Consider the following 15,704-nt stretch of genomic DNA (forward strand, 5'->3'; position numbering starts at 1 on the left):
CACCCTTTGTAGTTATTGTGCGATGAGTTTCCAAAAAGTACTCCGGTGGTAGATGAAATGATGCTGATTGTAGGTTTGTGATGCTGGAGAATGAGATAGGCATCTGAAAATAAACAGCATGCATCCTGAAGACACAGCTTGATATGTGACCTCGGTCTTTAAATGCCCAGCACACATACACATGATCACCATGGGCCCCACTGCTGGCAGGTACATAACCTGAAGGCTGCAGTCACATGATGCTTCCGTCCCTTCGATAGCTCAGTTGGTAGAGCGGAGGACTGTAGTGGTGAAGCTGATATCCTTAGGTCGCTGGTTCAAATCCGGCTCGAAGGATTTTTTTTCGTATTTGCTCTTCATATTTCTTTTCACATTCTGAAATTAAAATACGCCATGTTTTGAAGCAACGACGCTAGAGCTTGACAATTGTTTTTGTCTCCCCCATTTTTCTCAGATGGCACCAAGAAGTGAATTTAGCCAGAGCAGAAATGGATGGAGGTGCAGCCGCTGATCCCAGGGATTGTCAGAGAGAGAAAAGGAGGAGTCTGTGCAGAGGAAGCTGTAAATCAGTGATACAAAGAGAGCGGCTCTTTCCTTGCACAGATGGGGTCAACACTGACATTTCTGTGGGTGCAGCGCCCCCAGCAGGGGGACAGGTAGAACAATCAGTAGGAGGTCAGGTACCAGGGAGTCATCAGTTCCTCGTTAGTATAGTGGTCAGTATCCCCGCCTGTCACGCGGGAGACCGGGGTTCAATTCCCCGACGGGGAGACTATGTTTATGACTTAACCATGTTTACACTTTAGAAATACATTTTGTTATTTGTTTCGTTTACAATCTCGACATTTTAGAAGTATTGCGATTTAATGTATATGAAGTGCACTGTATAATATGATCAGTGGCAGCATATAGAATTGTAATAAATACCAACACCGAGGCGCCTCTAGCAGAGCTGGCAGGCTTGGAAATCCAACAGAGAAAGCTTTCAACATGAAGGAATCAAGTTTTGGGAACACATTTGTACATTTTGATTTTAAGTTATGGACCACTTAGTCGACAGCGAATGTTTAATATTTACAGAAAAACAAAGTACTATGTGGTGAACAATTGGTACTGGCTGTTTTGCTTGATTATCAATTCCACGTAATCGCGTCATGGTTAATTTCAAATGTATTATAAGCTTCATCACTATTACTTTTTCTAGTTGCGCCTCTGATTTTCAACTAAAACTATATATCATCTATACAAACAATTAGAACCAAACTGTATCTTTTTTAATAACGAACGTACTTTTCTGAAATTGGAGTGAATGCAAGTTGTAGTAACGAAGAAACGTAGGCTTCCGGGTAGTGTATTGGTTATTCATGTTTTTAGGGTCGAGCCTGCGTTGCATGCGCTCGCGCATGCGTATCGCAGCGAGACGCTTTAGTGTTTAGAAAAGGGCTCGGAGCCCTGTCAACGTCACGTCAGTGTTTTTTATTGGTACGTGGGCTTGCCTAATAAAATCCGCTTGCTTTCATTAGTCGAAGGCACGCATAGGTCATGCCTTTTCCGGTGGCTCGCCCTCCTCCAGCGCAGCGACCAAGTACAGAAAACATGCGAGGCTCGCTGTTTTCCATCGGGCTCATGGACTTCTTTTTCTCTCATTCACGAGCGCGATCTCGCTTGGCAGAAGTCGAGCACTTTACATAATTAACTTCACTTTTTCGGGTTATGTACATAAATGCACTTTTGCCCGATAGGTGAAAAGTCGGGTTAGGAGTTTACAACGCGATCAGCTGTAACATGAGCAAACGCGAGACCCGTTGCATTGCAAATGCTTGTTTTAATAGTTTGTGTCTCCGTCAAGTATTCTCCATCTATTTAATGTAAATCTATTTAATGTGCAGTATCTCTTTCTTCGTGGTCTCCATGAATGCAGTGTGTCTTCCATGTCTGGTGTTTTATTCTGGCTTTTTGTATATCTTGGTCAGTCGGCGAAAGCGTAGGTTTAAGCCTGTGTGGTGATGTCTGGTCCACACTGCTGTAAAGAGAGCAGCGACCCCCGGCGAGGCTTCTTTCAGACTAAGGGGGGAGGTGATGAGAGACCTGGACACCTGTAAAGATACCTGTGAGCTCTCCAAAACAACAGAGCCCCTCCATGGGCTCTTGGCTAGGACGTTAGACTGAAGCTCTAAAGATCCCAGGTTTCCACAGTGACTTTTTGTTTGATATCCATTACCTTCAGTGCTGAGTAGTCAAACTTTAAACCCTCTCAAACTTGGTAAAATAAAACATTACTTTAACAACATCAATCTATTTCCCTCCACATTCCAGCTTCTTTCTTTCTTCACCCCTCATTTCTTTCTGAGCCCCCTTCAGTCCGTCTTTATTTTCTTTATTGGAACAAGTTTCTCAAAGCCCTACTCAGTGTGAGTCTCAGAACTGAGAGAATACTATCACAGGCTGTAAGTTCACTGCTAAGAGGAAAGTTTTACTCCTTGTATGAAGGTCCGAAAGAGTGGAGTGCAACTTTCCACAAACTACTATTTAAATACAATCTCCCGGACCTTCCGTAACCTGAGTCTAGACAGAAATATTTAGAATTCTTCTCTGAAAAAGTGGCAACCCTCCTGCAGGGCTTGAAAGCAGACAATACTCATCATTAGAATCCACAGCCAGCAACACTAGAAAACTGCCACTCATGACCAAGTTAGCAGCAAGTTGGGCCACGGGGATGCTCTCTATGCTTGAAACATCAGATAACTCACTAGAAAACTACCTGGAATTTGGCACCCAGACTCATCCTCAACCTCCCGCTCTGAATTCACATCTCACCATACCTCAGAGAGCTCCACTGTCTCCCGAAACAGAAATGAACTAATTTCAAACACCTTACATACACATTCAAGGCACAACACAACGTAGGCCCCACCTACTTGACCAGTTGCTTCTCTTTCCACAACCACCAAGAGACTTCCATCTACTCAGGGCTCCTACTCACACACATCCCATACATACAGAGAACCAGATCAGGAGGATGGGTGTTCTGTTGCATCACTCCTAAAGCATGGAATGGACTCCCATTTCACACAAGAGCATTTTATTCTCTTCTTCAATTCTGCAAGAAGTTGAAGACCTGCGTTTTTAATAAACCAACCTACCTTAGACAGGGCTACACACACACACGCCTGCTCAGCGCCAGGAAACCCTTGCAGGTGATTGCGTGCCTTACAAATACCCATTACGTTACAGATGCACCCCCAGGGCTCCACCAGATGTTTCACAGCAATGGGTGTGACAGAGCATAACATGGCTGTGCCTTTATGCTTTCTTTGGTAGAAGAGAAGGACAGCATTTACCTTCATATATTGTGTGAAAAACTATACCCATGTAAATGTGATGCATTAAAAGACCACAACATTATGGTGCCTTTGTGAGTGATATTACACTTGTTAGATATAAACTGCTTTTATGAAATGTTAACCAGATGCATTTATACCTTGGTATCTTAACAAATGATATATTTTATAGTCACTCATCATTTACTGTGTTTAAGACAATTGCATTTGTAAAAACATAACTAAAATGTGCTTCCATTCCATTGTTCAAGCTGGAGTTAAGGTCTGCCAATTCCTATGTTTAATTTCAACATGAAACTTGCTTTGTTTGTGCGCTATTTTTCTTTCGTCTGCAGGTGATAGGTAAGGAAGAGAGAGTTGGGTTGCCAAGGACGAAACTTGGTAACAAGGAGCTACAAGAACGGCTCCCTTACTATATTCCTGGGCATGGATGTAATCCAAGGTGGAGCAGATGTGTTCAGAAGAGGATAAAAGTGAATTGGACATAATTCACAATGGTGTCTTGTTAGTAATTGTTTCTTTGGGTGTGATGTCAGCTACTGGAAGGCTCTGGGGTGATTAAAGTGTTGTTCAGTTAGGCAGAGATTCAGAATCTTTTTGCCCCCTTGACTAGAGTGGACTCTAAGGGAAAGATAACTCTCCTTGACTAAGTGGCAGTCGCGACTCACAGGGGTTACCAGAGGTGGGGTGGAGAGCGGGGTGTGGGGAGGCAAGGAGAATATTAACAATATTAAAAAGTTAAAAAACTAAAAACTTACCTGCTCCGTCGCACCGCTGCTCCTCCGTCAGCAGCAGGCTCCCAGCCTGCCCTGCGGCCAATCCTGACGCTGCTCAGAGAAGCGTTAGGATTGGCTGGGAGTGCCCAGCCACGGTGCTCCCAGACAGACTGGGAGCCTGTGCCTGCTCTCTCCAGCCCGGCAGCAGTGTGCCCCAGATGGCCGGCCAAACACACATGTGCACTGAGGGGAGTGCACAGTGCACTCCCCTCACTGCTCGTCACCCCCAATGCCCCACCCCTTTATAATTCTCAGTATAATGTACATGCGACATCAGCTCCCGTGAGTTTCTGTAGTGTAGTGGTTATCACGTTCGCTGCCCCCGTGAAAGGTCGCGGGTTTGAAACTGGGCGGAAACACTTTTAACACTTCCATCTACCTTGTTCTGCATTATTATTAATATCTATGACCACCTAACTTGTTCTGCATTATTAATATATATGACGAGCGATACTTCTGTGCTACAATTTTAATTGATATCATCCATATAGTAACATATTTCAAATAAACAAGATAAGCAACGCATAGATGATGTAAACTGTGCAAAAGATATTAGCTCGCTTGTAATTAGTACGGGACTGAAAATTTTAAAATAATACAAAACTAAAGAAATGAATGTTAAATTATTAAAACTACAGCAGGTTCTACCGAGATTCAAACTCAGATCGCTGGACTCAAAGTCCAGAGTGCTAACCATTACACCATGGAACCTTCCATTGACAAGCATGAGGTGCGTTAGTAGTGAAATGACAGTATCCTGTAGTGTGCACGTCTCCTTGTAAAAGTCCTGATGTTTTTCAGATGTCAGGTTATTAATGGCAAGGAACACAAGCATTGGCAAAGCCAATAGGTATCGCCTATGTGATAGCTACTGGTTTTGCCAGTGATTTAGCCATGCTGCAACATGGCTGAAAGTAAAGGAAAAAAGCTGTATATGACACAGCCAGCATTGATCACTTCATAGTGCTTTTTTTTACATTCATCCATGCTGCACTGAAGCCAGAGCTGCTGTACAATGTGGCTAAAAAAACATTCACAAAACCAATAGATCCCACATAGGCAAGATCTATTAGCTTTACCAAGGCTTGTTTGTCATCTGGAGCCATTGTGGTACTGCCATGAAAGAGCTGCCAACAATAGCCAGGCCCTGTTCATACTGCAATTCGGGTCATCATTCACACTGCTGTCAAGAAACCAGTAATGTTTTATAAAAACACAGCTGAGTGATTTGAGCTAAAAAAAAAGTGTTTGCTCCTTAAGTGCATTTTTCAGTCCGGGGGGGGGGGGGATTACATACATTGCAGTGTTGAACCAACGCTTCTGCATTTCTGGGATGCATATGTTACACTTGTACTGATCCTGTTTTGTGATGACATTTGTGGCATATCAACGTGCTAAATAAAAAGACATTTGCGCTGACTAACCAGGGCAAATACGTTCAAATGACGATGCCCAATTGCTGTAGCATCAGTGCAGGGTATGTAATGTAGCGCCTGGGGTCTAGCTTCTATGCCCCAACCATAATCTCCCTTCTGGTGATGCGTGTCACGAGCTACACTTTATGTGGAAGCGCGAGGGATGCCTGAAGAAGTCAAAGACACGCAGGCAGCCGTGGGACTGACACTGTGCTCGAGAGCGCCTAGCAGCAGAGTTTCTAGGTGCTTCCAGGGGTGAGATGATGGCTGTCAGGCCTTTGCTGGGAGCCAGGGGGGGACGAGGAGTTTTCACAACAGATGCTTGTCTCAAAAAGGTGGGGTGGGCTAGGGCAGAGTCAGTCATGGGCAGCCTCCAAGATGGCTCACTAGTAAAGTGCCCCCTGCTGGTACCTGAGCATGACTTACAGGTCACATTCTTAAATCCGAGCCGAGTGGGCTCAACGCTTTTCCCTCACAAGGTATATAAAGTGGCTGCTATGAATACTGGTTATTTACGGTGCTATGAAGGTGACATATGGAAATAGCAAACACTTTAGAAATCAGGTCACTTTACTTTCCTTTTGTTGCACAAGAGCACAGAACCGGATGAGCAGCTCCTCACGTGCACTGTGGCTGGCCAGGGATGGACACTTTACAGAACCAGTGCTGAGCCTCTTAAGCAGAGCTGGATCTGTTCAAGTCTGTGCAAACCCTGGGCCTGCTCACAGCCTGGCAAGCTGCAGACAATGTTGGGTGCAGCCTTAAATGTGAAATCGTTCCAAGTTGCCACTGTTTGTAGTGAGTTTAACAGACACTGCCTCTGGCTTCCTTCCTGCACGAGGCCAGGTAGGAAGCAGTATCACTCCCCCCATCCTGTGTGTTAGAGAATGGTTTCCATTGCAGTGGGAGGCGGGGCCGTCCATGCCAGGTTTTCAAGGTGACCTCGGACGAGCTTAATATGTAACTGTTGTTCATTTCTGGCAATCATATATATATCTTGTGGATATCCTGCAAATCCGGCATGGATCCGACTCTACTGGACTTATGTTGGGCACCCTTGCACTAGAGCAAGGTTTTTTATGTAAAACTGGTAAGTGTTAATATTGTCATTGTTCACGCCTTCACCAATCACAGGGGGGGGCAACATGCCTGCATCCTCACCGCACACTCCCTATCATTCTTACACTGAGCGCCAAGCTTTCCAAAGTTTAAGAATCTACACAACTTTCAGCATTCCTGCTGAGTTCATTGGCCGACATACTTGTTGTGATGGTTTTGCCATTTTATTTCCTGAGCTGTACTTTTCTCAAGAAAGTTAGTTCCCATTATTTTTAATAAACCATTGAGAATGCTGAGAAATCACTTTGTGCGTCTGCGACAAGACACATTTATTTTTTTGAATTCTAAGTAAAGGTAATCAAGATGGAAAGACAATGGCTGTATGACTGACTTCAACAGAAAGCCCTCCCCCATGCTTGCTGCTGAAATATTGAGATATTAGAAAAGCACTGAAAATGTGCATTGCTAAAGCGGCATGTGTTTTCCAGAGTACGCAAATGAAGAGGAAAAGCACGCCTTGCCAATTAAAATGCAGAGTCACCCTTTGTAGTTATTGTGCGATGAGTTTCCAAAAAGTACTCCGGTGGTAGATGAAATGATGCTGATTGTAGGTTTGTGATGCTGGAGAATGAGATAGGCATCTGAAAATAAACAGCATGCATCCTGAAGACACAGCTTGATATGTGACCTCGGTCTTTAAATGCCCAGCACACATACACATGATCACCATGGGCCCCACTGCTGGCAGGTACATAACCTGAAGGCTGCAGTCACATGATGCTTCCGTCCCTTCGATAGCTCAGTTGGTAGAGCGGAGGACTGTAGTGGTGAAGCTGATATCCTTAGGTCGCTGGTTCAAATCCGGCTCGAAGGATTTTTTTTCGTATTTGCTCTTCATATTTCTTTTCACATTCTGAAATTAAAATACGCCATGTTTTGAAGCAACGACGCTAGAGCTTGACAATTGTTTTTGTCTCCCCCATTTTTCTCAGATGGCACCAAGAAGTGAATTTAGCCAGAGCAGAAATGGATGGAGGTGCAGCCGCTGATCCCAGGGATTGTCAGAGAGAGAAAAGGAGGAGTCTGTGCAGAGGAAGCTGTAAATCAGTGATACAAAGAGAGCGGCTCTTTCCTTGCACAGATGGGGTCAACACTGACATTTCTGTGGGTGCAGCGCCCCCAGCAGGGGGACAGGTAGAACAATCAGTAGGAGGTCAGGTACCAGGGAGTCATCAGTTCCTCGTTAGTATAGTGGTCAGTATCCCCGCCTGTCACGCGGGAGACCGGGGTTCAATTCCCCGACGGGGAGACTATGTTTATGACTTAACCATGTTTACACTTTAGAAATACATTTTGTTATTTGTTTCGTTTACAATCTCGACATTTTAGAAGTATTGCGATTTAATGTATATGAAGTGCACTGTATAATATGATCAGTGGCAGCATATAGAATTGTAATAAATACCAACACCGAGGCGCCTCTAGCAGAGCTGGCAGGCTTGGAAATCCAACAGAGAAAGCTTTCAACATGAAGGAATCAAGTTTTGGGAACACATTTGTACATTTTGATTTTAAGTTATGGACCACTTAGTCGACAGCGAATGTTTAATATTTACAGAAAAACAAAGTACTATGTGGTGAACAATTGGTACTGGCTGTTTTGCTTGATTATCAATTCCACGTAATCGCGTCATGGTTAATTTCAAATGTATTATAAGCTTCATCACTATTACTTTTTCTAGTTGCGCCTCTGATTTTCAACTAAAACTATATATCATCTATACAAACAATTAGAACCAAACTGTATCTTTTTTAATAACGAACGTACTTTTCTGAAATTGGAGTGAATGCAAGTTGTAGTAACGAAGAAACGTAGGCTTCCGGGTAGTGTATTGGTTATTCATGTTTTTAGGGTCGAGCCTGCGTTGCATGCGCTCGCGCATGCGTATCGCAGCGAGACGCTTTAGTGTTTAGAAAAGGGCTCGGAGCCCTGTCAACGTCACGTCAGTGTTTTTTATTGGTACGTGGGCTTGCCTAATAAAATCCGCTTGCTTTCATTAGTCGAAGGCACGCATAGGTCATGCCTTTTCCGGTGGCTCGCCCTCCTCCAGCGCAGCGACCAAGTACAGAAAACATGCGAGGCTCGCTGTTTTCCATCGGGCTCATGGACTTCTTTTTCTCTCATTCACGAGCGCGATCTCGCTTGGCAGAAGTCGAGCACTTTACATAATTAACTTCACTTTTTCGGGTTATGTACATAAATGCACTTTTGCCCGATAGGTGAAAAGTCGGGTTAGGAGTTTACAACGCGATCAGCTGTAACATGAGCAAACGCGAGACCCGTTGCATTGCAAATGCTTGTTTTAATAGTTTGTGTCTCCGTCAAGTATTCTCCATCTATTTAATGTAAATCTATTTAATGTGCAGTATCTCTTTCTTCGTGGTCTCCATGAATGCAGTGTGTCTTCCATGTCTGGTGTTTTATTCTGGCTTTTTGTATATCTTGGTCAGTCGGCGAAAGCGTAGGTTTAAGCCTGTGTGGTGATGTCTGGTCCACACTGCTGTAAAGAGAGCAGCGACCCCCGGCGAGGCTTCTTTCAGACTAAGGGGGGAGGTGATGAGAGACCTGGACACCTGTAAAGATACCTGTGAGCTCTCCAAAACAACAGAGCCCCTCCATGGGCTCTTGGCTAGGACGTTAGACTGAAGCTCTAAAGATCCCAGGTTTCCACAGTGACTTTTTGTTTGATATCCATTACCTTCAGTGCTGAGTAGTCAAACTTTAAACCCTCTCAAACTTGGTAAAATAAAACATTACTTTAACAACATCAATCTATTTCCCTCCACATTCCAGCTTCTTTCTTTCTTCACCCCTCATTTCTTTCTGAGCCCCCTTCAGTCCGTCTTTATTTTCTTTATTGGAACAAGTTTCTCAAAGCCCTACTCAGTGTGAGTCTCAGAACTGAGAGAATACTATCACAGGCTGTAAGTTCACTGCTAAGAGGAAAGTTTTACTCCTTGTATGAAGGTCCGAAAGAGTGGAGTGCAACTTTCCACAAACTACTATTTAAATACAATCTCCCGGACCTTCCGTAACCTGAGTCTAGACAGAAATATTTAGAATTCTTCTCTGAAAAAGTGGCAACCCTCCTGCAGGGCTTGAAAGCAGACAATACTCATCATTAGAATCCACAGCCAGCAACACTAGAAAACTGCCACTCATGACCAAGTTAGCAGCAAGTTGGGCCACGGGGATGCTCTCTATGCTTGAAACATCAGATAACTCACTAGAAAACTACCTGGAATTTGGCACCCAGACTCATCCTCAACCTCCCGCTCTGAATTCACATCTCACCATACCTCAGAGAGCTCCACTGTCTCCCGAAACAGAAATGAACTAATTTCAAACACCTTACATACACATTCAAGGCACAACACAACGTAGGCCCCACCTACTTGACCAGTTGCTTCTCTTTCCACAACCACCAAGAGACTTCCATCTACTCAGGGCTCCTACTCACACACATCCCATACATACAGAGAACCAGATCAGGAGGATGGGTGTTCTGTTGCATCACTCCTAAAGCATGGAATGGACTCCCATTTCACACAAGAGCATTTTATTCTCTTCTTCAATTCTGCAAGAAGTTGAAGACCTGCGTTTTTAATAAACCAACCTACCTTAGACAGGGCTACACACACACACGCCTGCTCAGCGCCAGGAAACCCTTGCAGGTGATTGCGTGCCTTACAAATACCCATTACGTTACAGATGCACCCCCAGGGCTCCACCAGATGTTTCACAGCAATGGGTGTGACAGAGCATAACATGGCTGTGCCTTTATGCTTTCTTTGGTAGAAGAGAAGGACAGCATTTACCTTCATATATTGTGTGAAAAACTATACCCATGTAAATGTGATGCATTAAAAGACCACAACATTATGGTGCCTTTGTGAGTGATATTACACTTGTTAGATATAAACTGCTTTTATGAAATGTTAACCAGATGCATTTATACCTTGGTATCTTAACAAATGATATATTTTATAGTCACTCATCATTTACTGTGTTTAAGACAATTGCATTTGTAAAAACATAACTAAAATGTGCTTCCATTCCATTGTTCAAGCTGGAGTTAAGGTCTGCCAATTCCTATGTTTAATTTCAACATGAAACTTGCTTTGTTTGTGCGCTATTTTTCTTTCGTCTGCAGGTGATAGGTAAGGAAGAGAGAGTTGGGTTGCCAAGGACGAAACTTGGTAACAAGGAGCTACAAGAACGGCTCCCTTACTATATTCCTGGGCATGGATGTAATCCAAGGTGGAGCAGATGTGTTCAGAAGAGGATAAAAGTGAATTGGACATAATTCACAATGGTGTCTTGTTAGTAATTGTTTCTTTGGGTGTGATGTCAGCTACTGGAAGGCTCTGGGGTGATTAAAGTGTTGTTCAGTTAGGCAGAGATTCAGAATCTTTTTGCCCCCTTGACTAGAGTGGACTCTAAGGGAAAGATAACTCTCCTTGACTAAGTGGCAGTCGCGACTCACAGGGGTTACCAGAGGTGGGGTGGAGAGCGGGGTGTGGGGAGGCAAGGAGAATATTAACAATATTAAAAAGTTAAAAAACTAAAAACTTACCTGCTCCGTCGCACCGCTGCTCCTCCGTCAGCAGCAGGCTCCCAGCCTGCCCTGCGGCCAATCCTGACGCTGCTCAGAGAAGCGTTAGGATTGGCTGGGAGTGCCCAGCCACGGTGCTCCCAGACAGACTGGGAGCCTGTGCCTGCTCTCTCCAGCCCGGCAGCAGTGTGCCCCAGATGGCCGGCCAAACACACATGTGCACTGAGGGGAGTGCACAGTGCACTCCCCTCACTGCTCGTCACCCCCAATGCCCCACCCCTTTATAATTCTCAGTATAATGTACATGCGACATCAGCTCCCGTGAGTTTCTGTAGTGTAGTGGTTATCACGTTCGCTGCCCCCGTGAAAGGTCGCGGGTTTGAAACTGGGCGGAAACACTTTTAACACTTCCATCTACCTTGTTCTGCATTATTATTAATATCTATGACCACCTAACTTGTTCTGCATTATTAATATATATGACGAGCGATACTTCTGTGCTACAATTTTAATTGATATCATCCATATAGTAACATATTTCAAATAAACAAGATAAGCAACGCATAGATGATGTAAACTGTGCAAAAGATATTAGCTCGCTTGTAATTAGTACGGGACTGAAAATTTTAAAATAATACAAAACTAAAGAAATGAATGTTAAATTATTAAAACTACAGCAGGTTCTACCGAGATTCAAACTCAGATCGCTGGACTCAAAGTCCAGAGTGCTAACCATTACACCATGGAACCTTCCATTGACAAGCATGAGGTGCGTTAGTAGTGAAATGACAGTATCCTGTAGTGTGCACGTCTCCTTGTAAAAGTCCTGATGTTTTTCAGATGTCAGGTTATTAATGGCAAGGAACACAAGCATTGGCAAAGCCAATAGGTATCGCCTATGTGATAGCTACTGGTTTTGCCAGTGATTTAGCCATGCTGCAACATGGCTGAAAGTAAAGGAAAAAAGCTGTATATGACACAGCCAGCATTGATCACTTCATAGTGCTTTTTTTTACATTCATCCATGCTGCACTGAAGCCAGAGCTGCTGTACAATGTGGCTAAAAAAACATTCACAAAACCAATAGATCCCACATAGGCAAGATCTATTAGCTTTACCAAGGCTTGTTTGTCATCTGGAGCCATTGTGGTACTGCCATGAAAGAGCTGCCAACAATAGCCAGGCCCTGTTCATACTGCAATTCGGGTCATCATTCACACTGCTGTCAAGAAACCAGTAATGTTTTATAAAAACACAGCTGAGTGATTTGAGCTAAAAAAAAAGTGTTTGCTCCTTAAGTGCATTTTTCAGTCCGGGGGGGGGGGGGATTACATACATTGCAGTGTTGAACCAACGCTTCTGCATTTCTGGGATGCATATGTTACACTTGTACTGATCCTGTTTTGTGATGACATTTGTGGCATATCAACGTGCTAAATAAAAAGACATTTGCGCTGACTAACCAGGGCAAATACGTTCAAATGACGATGCCCAATTGCTGTAGCATCAGTGCAGGGTATGTAATGTAGCGCCTGGGGTCTAGCTTCTATGCCCCAACCATAATCTCCCTTCTGGTGATGCGTGTCACGAGCTACACTTTATGTGGAAGCGCGAGGGATGCCTGAAGAAGTCAAAGACACGCAGGCAGCCGTGGGACTGACACTGTGCTCGAGAGCGCCTAGCAGCAGAGTTTCTAGGTGCTTCCAGGGGTGAGATGATGGCTGTCAGGCCTTTGCTGGGAGCCAGGGGGGGACGAGGAGTTTTCACAACAGATGCTTGTCTCAAAAAGGTGGGGTGGGCTAGGGCAGAGTCAGTCATGGGCAGCCTCCAAGATGGCTCACTAGTAAAGTGCCCCCTGCTGGTACCTGAGCATGACTTACAGGTCACATTCTTAAATCCGAGCCGAGTGGGCTCAACGCTTTTCCCTCACAAGGTATATAAAGTGGCTGCTATGAATACTGGTTATTTACGGTGCTATGAAGGTGACATATGGAAATAGCAAACACTTTAGAAATCAGGTCACTTTACTTTCCTTTTGTTGCACAAGAGCACAGAACCGGATGAGCAGCTCCTCACGTGCACTGTGGCTGGCCAGGGATGGACACTTTACAGAACCAGTGCTGAGCCTCTTAAGCAGAGCTGGATCTGTTCAAGTCTGTGCAAACCCTGGGCCTGCTCACAGCCTGGCAAGCTGCAGACAATGTTGGGTGCAGCCTTAAATGTGAAATCGTTCCAAGTTGCCACTGTTTGTAGTGAGTTTAACAGACACTGCCTCTGGCTTCCTTCCTGCACGAGGCCAGGTAGGAAGCAGTATCACTCCCCCCATCCTGTGTGTTAGAGAATGGTTTCCATTGCAGTGGGAGGCGGGGCCGTCCATGCCAGGTTTTCAAGGTGACCTCGGACGAGCTTAATATGTAACTGTTGTTCATTTCTGGCAATCATATATATATCTTGTGGATATCCTGCAAATCCGGCATGGATCCGACTCTACTGGACTTATGTTGGGCACCCTTGCACTAGAGCAAGGTTTTTTATGTAAAACTGGTAAGTGTTAATATTGTCATTGTTCACGCCTTCACCAATCACAGGGGGGGGCAACTTGCCTGCATCCTCACCGCACACTCCCTATCATTCTTACACTGAGCGCCAAGCTTTCCAAAGTTTAAGAATCTACACAACTTTCAGCATTCCTGCTGAGTTCATTGGCCGACATACTTGTTGTGATGGTTTTGCCATTTTATTTCCTGAGCTGTACTTTTCTCAAGAAAGTTAGTTCCCATTATTTTTAATAAACCATTGAGAATGCTGAGAAATCACTTTGTGCGTCTGCGACAAGACACATTTATTTTTTTGAATTCTAAGTAAAGGTAATCAAGATGGAAAGACAATGGCTGTATGACTGACTTCAACAGAAAGCCCTCCCCCATGCTTGCTGCTGAAATATTGAGATATTAGAAAAGCACTGAAAATGTGCATTGCTAAAGCGGCATGTGTTTTCCAGAGTACGCAAATGAAGAGGAAAAGCACGCCTTGCCAATTAAAATGCAGAGTCACCCTTTGTAGTTATTGTGCGATGAGTTTCCAAAAAGTACTCCGGTGGTAGATGAAATGATGCTGATTGTAGGTTTGTGATGCTGGAGAATGAGATAGGCATCTGAAAATAACCAGCATGCATCCTGAAGACACAGCTTGATATGTGACCTCGGTCTTTAAATGCCCAGCACACATACACATGATCACCATGGGCCCCACTGCTGGCAGGTACATAACCTGAAGGCTGCAGTCACATGATGCTTCCGTCCCTTCGATAGCTCAGTTGGTAGAGCGGAGGACTGTAGTGGTGAAGCTGATATCCTTAGGTCGCTGGTTCAAATCCGGCTCGAAGGATTTTTTTTCGTATTTGCTCTTCATATTTCTTTTCACATTCTGAAATTAAAATACGCCATGTTTTGAAGCAACGACGCTAGAGCTTGACAATTGTTTTTGTCTCCCCCATTTTTCTCAGATGGCACCAAGAAGTGAATTTAGCCAGAGCAGAAATGGACGGAGGTGCAGCCGCTGATCCCAGTGACTGTCAGAGAGAGAAAAGGAGGAGTCTGTGCAGAGGAAGCTGTAAATCAGTGATACAAAGAGAGCGGCTCTTTCCTTGCACAGATGGGGTTAACACTGACATTTCTGTGGGTGCAGCGCCCCCAGCAGGGGGACAGGTAGAACAATCAGTAGGAGGTCAGGTACCAGGGAGTCATCAGTTCCTCGTTAGTATAGTGGTCAGTATCCCCGCCTGTCACGCGGGAGACCGGGGTTCAATTCCCCGACGGGGAGACTATGTTTATGACTTAACCATGTTTACACTTTAGAAATACATTTTGTTATTTGTTTCGTTTACAATCTCGACATTTTAGAAGTATTGCGATTTAATGTATATGAAGTGCACTGTATAATATGATCAGTGGCAGCATATAGAATTGTAATAAATACCAACACCGAGGCGCCTCTAGCAGAGCTGGCAGGCTTGGAAATCCAACAGAGAAAGCTTTCAACATGAAGGAATCAAGTTTTGGGAACACATTTGTACATTTTGATTTTAAGTTATGGACCACTTAGTCGACAGCGAATGTTTAATATTTACAGAAAAACAAAGTACTATGTGGTGAACAATTGGTACTGGCTGTTTTGCTTGATTATCAATTCCACGTAATCGCGTCATGGTTAATTTCAAATGTATTATAAGCTTCATCACTATTACTTTTTCTAGTTGCGCCTCTGATTTTCAACTAAAACTATATATCATCTATACAAACAATTAGAACCAAACTGTATCTTTTTTAATAACGAACGTACTTTTCTGAAATTGGAGTGAATGCAAGTTGTAGTAACGAAGAAACGTAGGCTTCCGGGTAGTGTATTGGTTATTCATGTTTTTAGGGTCGAGCCTGCGTTGCATGCGCTCGCGCATGCGTATCGCAGCGAGACGCTTTAGTGTTTAGAAAAGGGCTC

General features: G+C 44.1%; 6 non-coding genes across 6 annotated transcripts; all 6 read left to right on the forward strand.

Annotated features, from left to right (window-relative positions):
- Positions 1–250: 250 nt before the first annotated feature.
- TRNAY-GUA (transfer RNA tyrosine (anticodon GUA)) lies at positions 251–336 on the forward strand. Its single transcript is given in 2 exon segments — positions 251–287; positions 301–336. It is a non-coding gene; the product is annotated as a tRNA-Tyr (tRNA).
- A 363-nt stretch (positions 337–699) lies between these two features.
- Positions 700–771, forward strand: TRNAD-GUC (transfer RNA aspartic acid (anticodon GUC)). Its single transcript has one exon. It is a non-coding gene; the product is annotated as a tRNA-Asp (tRNA).
- A 6,608-nt stretch (positions 772–7,379) lies between these two features.
- Positions 7,380–7,465, forward strand: TRNAY-GUA (transfer RNA tyrosine (anticodon GUA)). Its single transcript is given in 2 exon segments — positions 7,380–7,416; positions 7,430–7,465. It is a non-coding gene; the product is annotated as a tRNA-Tyr (tRNA).
- Positions 7,466–7,828: 363 nt separating this feature from the next.
- On the forward strand, positions 7,829–7,900 carry TRNAD-GUC (transfer RNA aspartic acid (anticodon GUC)). Its single transcript has one exon. It is a non-coding gene; the product is annotated as a tRNA-Asp (tRNA).
- Positions 7,901–14,508: 6,608 nt separating this feature from the next.
- On the forward strand, positions 14,509–14,594 carry TRNAY-GUA (transfer RNA tyrosine (anticodon GUA)). The gene is given in 2 exon segments: positions 14,509–14,545; positions 14,559–14,594. It is a non-coding gene; the product is annotated as a tRNA-Tyr (tRNA).
- Positions 14,595–14,957: 363 nt separating this feature from the next.
- Positions 14,958–15,029, forward strand: TRNAD-GUC (transfer RNA aspartic acid (anticodon GUC)). The gene has a single exon. It is a non-coding gene; the product is annotated as a tRNA-Asp (tRNA).
- Positions 15,030–15,704: the final 675 nt, after the last annotated feature.

Source organism: Pleurodeles waltl, unplaced genomic scaffold (genome assembly GCF_031143425.1).
Source record: "Pleurodeles waltl isolate 20211129_DDA unplaced genomic scaffold, aPleWal1.hap1.20221129 scaffold_236, whole genome shotgun sequence".
NCBI classification, from domain to species: domain Eukaryota; kingdom Metazoa; phylum Chordata; class Amphibia; order Caudata; family Salamandridae; genus Pleurodeles; species Pleurodeles waltl.